Here is an 11,453-nt window from a genome sequence, read left to right as displayed (position 1 = left end):
TGGGTCAATGTCTAGTTTCTGACAAACTAATCTCCAATTTTCCCATAAATTTTTGTCAATTAGTGAGTTCTGGTTCCCAAAGTTAGATGTTTGGGTTTTTCAAATATTAGATTCCTATAGTCATTTACTACTGTACATTTTGTATGTATTCTATTTCACTGATCCATTGCTTTATTTCTTAGCCAATATCAGATTATTTTGATGATTGCCACTTTGTAATATAGTTCGAAATCTGTTACTGTGTAACAGCAAGGAACTCGGGATACATAGAGGGGTCTGCTGTACAGGTTCTTAGATCTGCTTTTCTAAAAGGAAAGCAACTTTTGAGGGGTCAATAATCACTTTAATCAAACACATATATCATTCACTTAGTTCAGGAGAAAAAAATCAGCACCCTGAACTTTAGAGAAAATGCAAACAGAGAAATAAAGACCAACAGACAGGGCTTCCAACTGTCTGACATAAGCAATACATACACCACAGATCAACAGACAGATCCAAATGTTTAACCATTACATACATACATAATTACCAGCGAGTGAAGCACCAACATCTTGGTTTTCAAAGCCAGGGGGCTCCTTAGCAGTTGCCCCAGTCTCATCTGGCCAAACAAATAGGTTCAGTGAGTAAGCCCCAAAATAAGATAACACCTCAGAATACATATACACTTTTCAGAGCCAGAGGGCATCATGACCCTTGAGAACCAGTGCCTGGAAATTAATAAAAGGTGTGGGTCTTCCTACAAAATAAATCTTCCCTAATCAAGCTTCCCTTAATGGGCAGGCCATTAATGGGTGGGGGAGATCTTTAACTCTCATTAACATAATTAACATAACAGATGGGTTGGATAAATTCTCTTTTTTTTTTTTGCCTGGAGCGGGACTCCCAGAAAGAGGGAATCATTTGCCATTCTGGTTGGACTCCACATGCAACTTATCTTTTGCAGGGTTAGATGGGGGGAATAGCTAGGGAACAAGAACATGGAAGTGCTTTTGGTTCCCTGCGCAGTCATCAGGAAGGCAGGTGAGACTGAGAAGTTGTAGGCAAGGGTGGGCAATGAAAGAAACTAAATTGTCTAGCAGACTTCTGTTTTCAAAAGACTCTCTAATTTGGCCAGTATTGTTAGTATTTTGCACTTAACATTTGGAAATATCTTAACTTCCTGGGGTCATGAGTATGGTCTGATTCAATGAAATTATGCTATGGTATTTTAACATTTCCAACAACTAGGCAACCCTATTTTTTTCATCATATCTCTAGTTCACAGTGGAAAACATCAGCTGGCATTGGTATTTATGGACTACAGGATTTCCCAAGTTCCTTTGCAAATGGCAATACTGATACCTGCCCCTACCAACTCCACAAAGATGCTATAAGGAGAAATGAGACAATATGTGCTATAATGCTCACAAGCACTCAGGAGAAAAGGTGCTGTTTAAATTGCAATGAAACAGTAGGAGATTTTAAAGCACAACATTGCAATGGAATTATTATAATGAATGGCAGAAATAGATATTTGAAAATATATAAGTTCTTTTATTCTTCTTAAATGTATTTAGTGTCAACTTAAGTCTCATTTTTTACACACCCACACATACCTTTATCACTCAGTGAAAAAGAAAAGAATATTCTCTTTGTCTTTGCTAGAGATCCTTAATTTTTTTTTTTTGTCTTACCCAGCCTAACCCCATAAACTGCTTATCTCCATTGTGGCTGGTAGGAGACATTTTACTTCCTTTCTGTTTGCTGCCTGCTGCCTGGAGGAGTCCTCTTCACTCACCTATATTTCCTTAGATTGAATAACTACTGCCTTGTTCAAGCCTATCTAGCATCTGGTTTATTATCTTTATAGCCTTAACTGGTCAGACTAGCCACTGAGACAGAAGTCTGTCTCCTTGTTTGAGGTATATCTGATTCCATTTCCTTAATGCAGCACAGTGGAGAAAGCATTCAGTTTCTATTTTTAAAGATTCCTTCTTTGCTATTTAATTTTTGCAAGATATTAGACCTTTCTCTGGGCCTCAGATTCCTCATTGACAGAATGATAGGGTTGGGCTAGACCTCCAATGTCTCTTCCAGCTTCTACATATTTGTAGGTCTTTAAGGTTTGCAAGGTTTCTCACAAAAATGTCATACAGAGGCATCATGAAACATTACAAAGACTTTGGGGTCAGAGGACTTCAGTTAAAATCTTATCTGTAAGTGACCACCTATATGACTATCAGGAAGTCACATCACTTTTTTGAGCCTGAATTTTCTTCTCTATAAAATTATTCCCCTCCCCTTGGAGCAAAGGGCATCATGGCAGTTGGTCACCTACTTTCTCAAAATGGGCGGAATAAATCCTCTCTAGTCTTTTCCTACCATGGGACTTCTAGAGAGAGGGAACTGTTTATCACTATGGTTAGACTCAACCTTTTTTAGCTCTAAATATATTGTTCTAAGTAAAGAGTTTTATTATTATTATTATCACCATTATAAAGAGGGGAAGACTGAGACACTAGGAAGTGAACTGATTTTCAGTGATATATTGGTTATGTATCTGAAGTGAGATTTGAATATTAGTATCCTGACTCCAGGTTCAATGTACTTTCCACTATGTCACATTGACTCAGATGCTATGTTCTTCCTGCCATTCAACTTTCTTAGCATTCAGACAATCAGTTCAAATCCCTTTGAAGCTGAGGGGCAATCTTTTGTGTTTTTAGAAGACATAGTTTCTTGGTTCTTCCTCCCCACTCCTGATATTTGCATTGCTATATTACATATTATATATCTGTACTTATTGTATACACACATGTATACATATACACAAATACATTAACATATATGATAAGTATATATATAACATATGTAAATCTGCATATATTCACATTTACATGTGTATATGTACAACTATATAATATATATTGAGTACACTGGTATAGAGAAAAAACATGCATAAAATTAAAGCAAGTCCAAATCAACCAAATTTTGATAATTTTCAAACACCTTTTGAGATTACTGCATCCCCTCAACATGTTAAAACCATGACTGAGAATTGCCAGTGTAGTCATTGAACAACTTCTGCCTCTTTCCTCTACATCAGGGACTTCCTAAATGCTCTTAGAAACTGCACATCTACTTTCCCAGAGTGATCTCTTTTTTCTTTTAAATCCTCCTGAAAGAAACTGCACACCTAGTTTCCCAGAGAGACCTCTTTTTAAAAAAACCCACTTTAATTTTAATATTTTATTTTTAACATAATTTTAATTTCAGAATATATGCTTACCCTCACTCTACCCAACAAGCCATCTTCTGTAACCATAGAATAAAAAGAGAAGGGAACAAAAAGAAGATCAAACTAATCAGCACAAAAAACAAATCTGAAAGCATATATAATGTTCCAAACCCAAAGTCCCCGCACATGCAAAGAAGGGAGAGAGGCGCATTTTTCCTGGAAGACATTTTACGCTTTTGTTCTCTTACCAAAGTTAGCCTTAGATCTGGTTTTCTAAATTTGCTTAATTAATATATATTTTTCTAACCTGTATACTTAGTGCTTTTGTTTGGACGCCCCTTAATGAGGATTGGCACCAGTGTCAGTCAAGCATATGATACCACATGGATAGGTTTACTGAATAAATGTTTGTTATAATTCATCTCTCCTTGGGGGAGGCCACGGTAGTTGAATATCGCATTGAATACTAAGGGTTGACTCTGCAAGTATGTCTTGGATTAAAATGCCAATCATAGTGGATACAAAGAGCACTGAAAGAGTAAGTTGTTGACTGGACATGAAGGTAAAGGATTTCATTTTGGATTAGTAAAGTGGTTGGCTACTTTGCTTGGTTTTCCAGTGTTGATAGAGAAGAATTGGACCATAGCTCCACAGTAGATTGAATGGAAATAGTACCATAGAGCTCACTAATGGTTCTGACCATGATGTCCCTATTTTGGCATCAGATGCTGAAATCTTCCTCCTCTATACGTGGATTTATTGCCTCACAACAATGGGCCTCTATCATATGAATATTCTAATTTCTTCCTTTTATCCTCATTTCTGTTCTATGTTCAGTACTGTGGACTACTTCTTACAAAAGACAATAAAAACTTTGAGAAAATTCTCAGAAGTGTTCCCAGGATGGGTAAGGTCATCAAGATTATTCCATGTGAATGTCATTTGAAGAAAGTGGATGTATTTAGTTGAAAGGAGAGAAGACAAGATAGCTGCCTCTAAGTTTCTAAAGTGTTCTTATTTGTAAAAGAGTAGAGTTTTGTTCTTGATGTCAGCTATTAGTAAATAGTACTAGAGAGCGATCCCTATTCAGGTGAAAGTTATAAGAGAGGGAAAATATTCCTGGCCAAGATGGCACCTGAACTCTCCCAACATTCCCCTCCAAACAATGTTAAAATAATTCACCAAATCAAATTTTCGAGTGGCAGAACGAACAAAAGGTCACAGGGAGATATTTTTCCAGTACAAGAAAACTTAGGAGGTTCACAGGAGAGGTCTGTAATACCAGGGTTGACTCAGGCCCTGAACACAGCAGAAGCATCAGTGGTAGGCCTTGGCTGCAAGGATAGAAACAGCAGTTTTGGGAATTCTCATCCCAGGGATGGTAAGGAATTAGGAAAGCTTGTGAAAAAGAGATTACAGCAGACTCTTTGCTGGCATTAGGTGTAACTGGACACTGATTGGCAATTCTATTACCCATAAAGAGTTCAAGGTCACAGTTCCAGAGTGGAGAGGGGCACTTGTGATTAGTAGTAAGGAAGTCGGGACCTTGGTCACAGTTCCAGAGCCAGGAGGAGCACTAGTACTTGTGGATGCAGGGGAAGAGGGGCCCTTCCTTGGTAAAAAGCAGAGTCTAGACCAGGAGAGCAGTGACCATACTTTCCCCTGCATAACACACACCTTTACATGGAAAACTCACAAAACCACAGAATTAGCTCTTAAAACAGCAAAACAAAGAAGTCTGAATCTTGGTGCAGTACTTCCCCAACCCCAGCCCAACATGAACATAAAATTCAAAGTGAAGAAACGATGTGGTAGGAAAATGAGCAAACAACAACAACAAATTAAACAACTTGACCATCAAAAGCTACTACAGTGGCAGAGAAGATCAAAACATAAATTCATAAGAAGATGACAATATAGAAATAGCTATGAGAAAAACCTCAAAGAAAAATTCTAACTGGACCCAAAGTCAGTGAAAAATTCCTGGAAGAATTAAAGAAAAACATAAGAGTAGTCGAGAAAAAAAAATTGGGGAAAGGAAGGAGAATAAGGTAAGAAAATTACAAAAAGAGAATTAAAAGCTTGGTAAAAGAAGCACACACAAAAAAATACTGAAGAAAATAATAGCTCTAAGAAAACAGAATTGGCCTAATGGCAAAAGAGGCACATAAATTAATGGAAGAAAATAACTCCCTCAAAAGCAGAATAAGCCAAATAGAAAAAAAAAAGCGGTACAAAAAACTTATTGAAGAAAAGAATTCCTTAAAAATTAGAATTGGGCAAGTGGAAGCTAATGACTCCATGAGACATCAAGATATAATAAAACAAAGTGAAAAGAATGAAAAAGTAGAAGAAAATGTGAAACATTTTCCTTGGAAAAATTATTGACCTGGAAAACAGATTGAGGAGAGATAACTTAAAAAGTATTAGACTAGCAGAAAGCCATGATAGAAAAAAAAAGAATATGCTCATCATATTCCAGGACATTATCAAAGAAAATTGCCTTGATATCTTAGAATCAGAAGGCAAAATAGAAATGGAATGTTCTACCCATTACCTCTTTTAGAAAATCCCAAAATGAAAATGCCCAGGAATATTATACCAAATTCCAGACTTCCCAGGTCTTGAAGAAAATATTGCAAGCACCCTGAAAGAAAAAAAAATCAAATATCAAGGAACCACAATCAGGATCATACAAGATTTAACAGCAACCATATTAAAAGAATGGTGGGCTTAGAATGTGATATCTCAAAAAGCAAAAGAGCTAAAATTACAGCCAAGAATAACATACTTAGCAAAACTGAGTATAATCTTTTTTTTTTTATTTTAAGCTTTTATTTAGTATTTGTCTTTTCCCAGGTACATGTAAAAATAATTTTTAACACTCATTTAAAAAACTTTGAGTTCCAAATTCTTTGAGCATAACCTTTCAAGGAAACATTTAATGAAATAAAAGACTTCCAGGTATCCCTGATGAAAATATTAGAGCTGAATAGAAAATTTAATATTCAAACAAAGCCTCAAAAGAAGCATAAAAATGTAAACATGACTCAGTAGAGTTAAACTGTTTATATTCCTATATGGGAAGATGACATATGCAGTTCCCAAGGACTTTCTCATTATTTGGGCAGTTCAGGTCTGCTTAGATAGATGCGAACAAGTGTGAGTCAATTACAATGGGGTAATCTCTAAAACAAATAATGTAGGGTGAGAAAGAGGGATGAACTGAGGGAAGTAGGGAGGGAAGGATAGAATGTGGCAAATTTTCTAAAAAGAACTTTTATAATGAAGGAAAAATGGGGGGAGGGTGGGCAATGCTTTAACTTCACTCTCAATTGGAATTGGTTCAAAGAGGAAAGAATATAAAGACATACTTAGTTGGGTATAGAAATCTATCTTACCTAATTGGGAGATAGGATGGGAAGAGGATAAGAGACATGGTTGGAGGAATGACAAGGGGGATGTTGGATTTGAGGAGGCAGTGGTTTGAAGCAAGACAGACTTTTGAGGTGCAACTGGATAAGATATGATGAGAGAAAAGAATAAACAGGAAAATGGGATAGAGGGAAATGTACATCTAGTGATAATAACTATGAATGTGAATGGGATGAGTTAACCCATAGACTAGAAAAGGATAGCAGAATAGATGAGAAATCACAATCCAACAATATATTATGTGCCAGAGATACACTTAGGACAGAAAGGCACACACAGAGTTGAAATAAAGGGCTACAGTAAAGTCTATTATGCGTCAGATGAAATGAAGAGGGCAGAGGTGGTAATCATAATCTCAGGCAAAACAAAAGCAAAAATTGACCTAACAGAAAAAGACAATCGTGGAAATTCTATTTTGTTAAAAGACACCATAGACAATAAAGTAACATAAACAAAATTTGTAGTAAGTTTCTTTAATAAAGGCCTCATTTCTCAAGTATTTAGGGAACTGAGTTAAATTTACAAAACTAATGTGCGCCCCCCAATTGATAAATGATCAAAGGATATAAACAGGAAGTTTTCAGAAGAAATCAAAGCTGTCTGTAGTTACATGAAAAAATTCTTGAAATCAGTATTGATTAGAGAAAGGCAAATTAAAAAAACTCCAGGGTACCAACTCACACCTATGAGAAATAACATGCTGGAGAAGATGAGGGAAAATAGGTACGTTAATGAACTGCTGGTATAGTGAACTAGTCTAATCATTCTGAAGAACAATCTGGAACTACACCCAAAAGACTATAAAACTGTGTATCTTCTTTGATCCAGCAATACCATTATTAGGTCTGTACCCTAAAGAGAACTAAGAAAATAGAAAAAGACCTATGTGTACAAAAATATTTAGAGTAGTTATTTCTGTGATGTCAAAGAATTGGAAATTAAGGGCATGTTCATCAATTGGGGAATGACTAAACAAGTTATGCATATGATTTATGTGGTAGGAAATTATGAGAGGGTAGTTTCAGAAAAAGAATACGGCAAGACCTACATGAACTGGTGCAAAATGAAGTGAGAAGAAATGGAATCTCTGTGCACAGGAACAGCAATGTTATAGTGATGATCAACTGAGAAAGACTTCACTCTTCTGATCCATGCAGTGATCCAAGACAATTCCAAAGGACTCATGATGAAGAGCTGATGAACTCTGAAAGCAAACTGAGGTACAATTTTATTTCTTTTTTTTCTGAAATGTGGGCAATATGGAAATATGTTCTCCATGATTTCACAAGTATAATTTGACATATTTTTCTGCCTTCTCAGTGGGAGAGGGAGGTGTGGGAAAGCAGAAGAGAATCTGGAACTCAAAAATGAAAAAGAAAAGAATGTCAAAATTAGTAATAAATAAACAGAATGCCAAAAAATGACCAAAAAATGAAATCCTAACAATGACAGTTATCTCAAGGTGGGATTGATTGCTTCTGGGAGCATTTAAGTTCTTCCTCACTGAAGGTGTTTAAGTTGAGGTTGGATTACCATATCTCAGTCTGATGGCAGAGAAGAAATACTTTTTTTGGTACTTGTTAGACTTACTGGTCTCTGAGGTTCCTACCACCTATGAGATCTTACAATTCTGTAGCTGAATGGATTGATCAACTCAGCAAAATAAACTGCTAAATTTAATTAACCAAAGGGATATTCTGTCTAACACAAGACCCAGTAGATTAGTCTGATTTTTTTAAACTTTCAACATGTTACTTTGATGTTGTATTAGCACAGTCTTGGAAATGTACCATCTAAAAGACTTTTTAAAAAAATCTCTAAAACTTTAAACTTTCCACTGATTCTCAACCCAACTTTTAGACCTTTTAGGAGAGGAAGAATCAATGGTATGCTTTTTCTCTGTTAAAAATGAAAACAAAAACAAATTCATGTGCTTTCATCTGAATCCAAAGTAGATACTATTAGCCCACTTTGTAGTAGAATATAAAAGCTGACATATTTATTTTCTTCAATGGAGATAGATTTACTTGGATTCACTCAGAAAATATCATCTGATTTCTTGTACAAAATTACCTCAATGGGTGATACTATCTATGGCCACTAATCAGTCAATCAGTCAGTCAATAGACAAGCCTTTATTAAGTTTCTTACTATGTGACAGCACTTGGCTATTCACTGGGGAGACAAATACATAGATTAATACAATTCCTACTTGCAAGGAGCTGAGATTCAAATGGGGCAGACAACATTTACATAGGTAAATATGTATATAGAAAAAATATAAAGAGAATAAATGCAATCAATTCGAAGAATTTTGAGAGGTAATTTAGACACTAGCAATTGTGGGGAGGGATCAGGAAAAATGTCATGCTTAAAGAGGGAATGAATTCCAGCAATAAGGATAGCCAGCACAAAGCCTTGGAGATACATATTATGGTAGAGATGGAGATGGAGATGGGAATGGAAATGGATTGATGTGTAAGAGGAACAGAATAAAAGCCAGGTTGGTTAGATTGAAAAGTACTGGAGAGAGAATAATGTACAATGAGGATGTAAAGATAGGTTAAATCCAGGTAGTAAAGGACTTTAAAAGCAAAAAAAAAAAAAAAAAAAAGGTTTTCCTAGAGGCAATTGGAAGATATCAGAACTGACTAAAGAATGCAGTGACATAGTCAAATCTGTACCAAAGAAAAATTGCTCTGGTATCCATTTGTTGGATGGACTAGAATGGTGGGTACTTATGACTCGTAAGGCAATAAAAGAAGGTTGTTATAAAACAGACTTGCACACATTGGCAGTAGGTAGGGGCCAAAACCAAAATGGGTTAAACTTTGGGCTGCAGATATGTTTTAGAAGCTTACTTTCCAAGTAAAGGTATAATTAATGATTAAACTATTTCCCAAAAACACTTTTTTAAATTGGGACATAACCCAGAGCCTGCAATCAGCAAACACCTCTTTATGAAGTCACCTTCATTAAAAGACTTCCCAGCAGCAGCAACTTCTTTAGAAATCTGAAAACTAACGTTGTCACCTCCTTTTCTGAGTTTAATTTCTTGAAAAACTGTTCTTTCCTACTGAGACTTTCCAACAATTTGGACTCTTTAATTTGTTTTTCATTTTTTCTAATTTGCCTAAGTCAGGATGTTTTGATTCAAAATGGTGGTGCAGTTTGTATTCCCTTGGAATGGCTATTCTTAGCAAAAAAGGCACAATATTTTTTCTCTCATGCAAGTAAACAAGTATCTATTTGTGCACTCCAAATTAAACACTTTGTTCTGATTTGATCTTCTGTTTCTTTTTATCACTCATTTCACAAACTTACTCCAAAAATTTTAATATTATAACAAAAAAAAAATCTCCACAGCAACTGCTCACATATAAAGAAATACTAAACTAAGTGAGTGTCTGACCTTCAAAGAGCACCAGAAACCCATGTAACTTGGAGGGTGGTTGTGAAGCAAGAGAGGGGAAGAAGCCCTAGGGTTTGCTGCTCATCTCATAGTGGCATCAGCTGTGGTGGTGTGTGGCTACACTCACTTTGTCCCTGTTCAACACGAATAATGACCAAAAAACACAGCAAAAAAGATATGACTCACACTCCTATCAGACTGGAGACAGACTGAAGATCCTTGGTTGTTGTGGGTCACATGGCAAACAGGAGAGAGTGCACAGTAGCAACCCACCTGCCAAGTTACAGCACTGGCACAATAGTGACTAGTGGAAGGAGGGTTAAGCAGGGCACAGACAAAGCATTCTTTACATCTTTACTTTCTTTCACATCCTCTACATTTTCACAGACTGCCCAAAGTCCTTTGACAGGCAACAAGCATCCCATATTGGTTGGGTTGTATATTGTGCAAGCCTGTTACAAAACAGGAGCTAGTAAGGGACTGAATTAAGGTGGTGGTTGTGTAAATAAAGAAGTGTTGGATGTTTGAGACATTATGGAGATAGAAACAGCAAGAGTTGGCAATTGATTGGCCATGTTGGGGTGAGGGAAAGTGAGGCATTAAGGAAAATACTGAGGTTACAAAACTGAGAGATTTGAAGGATGGTAGTAGCTTCAACATAAATAATGAAGTGTAGAAGAAAAGAGGGGAAGATAATGAGTTTTGTTTTGGACATGTTGAAGTTGAAATGTCTCTGGGATATCCAATAGAAAATGCCAAATGGCTAATGAGTGACATGGAACTGAAGCTCTCAGGGGAGATGTATATTTCTCTGGATGCATAGAGCTATGAGTCACCAACGGGAGATGATTAAGTTACCAAGAGATGAAGACAAAAGGGAGAAGAGAAGAGTCTAGGATAGAACCTTGTGGAATAGCTAAAGTCAAGGCATGGGATACATATTATAAGCCAGCAAAGGAGATGAGAGGAATGATTATATGGGGGCGGGGAATACCATAAGAGAACGGAGTCACAGAAACCCAGTGTGGACCGAGTATCTAGGACGTCACCAATATTCATACAGTTGATTGAGAAGGACGAAGATAAAGAGTTATTTTCTGGGTAAACCGAACTAAAAATGGAAATAGTGAATACATATCATATAGAATTACATAATCCTACTTAACAATGTTTTTACCATTTGTATTTATATATTCCTGTTGTCTTTTTATCCAGGCTAGTTTATATTTGTAGAGAGATTGGAATAGCTTTTAGAAAAAAAAAAGGGACTCATTTATTATGTAAATTATTCAGACAATGAGACTGAATATTTGATACATTGATTCCATCGGTTTTGGAATGAGAATAATAGGTGGTACTGTAGATATAGTGCTAGATTTGTAGTCA

Source organism: Notamacropus eugenii, chromosome 1, assembly GCF_028372415.1.
Source record: "Notamacropus eugenii isolate mMacEug1 chromosome 1, mMacEug1.pri_v2, whole genome shotgun sequence".
Taxonomy (NCBI): Eukaryota; Metazoa; Chordata; class Mammalia; order Diprotodontia; family Macropodidae; genus Notamacropus; species Notamacropus eugenii.
The sequence above is the reverse complement of the archived record's forward strand: the minus strand, read 5'-3'. Positions refer to the sequence as shown.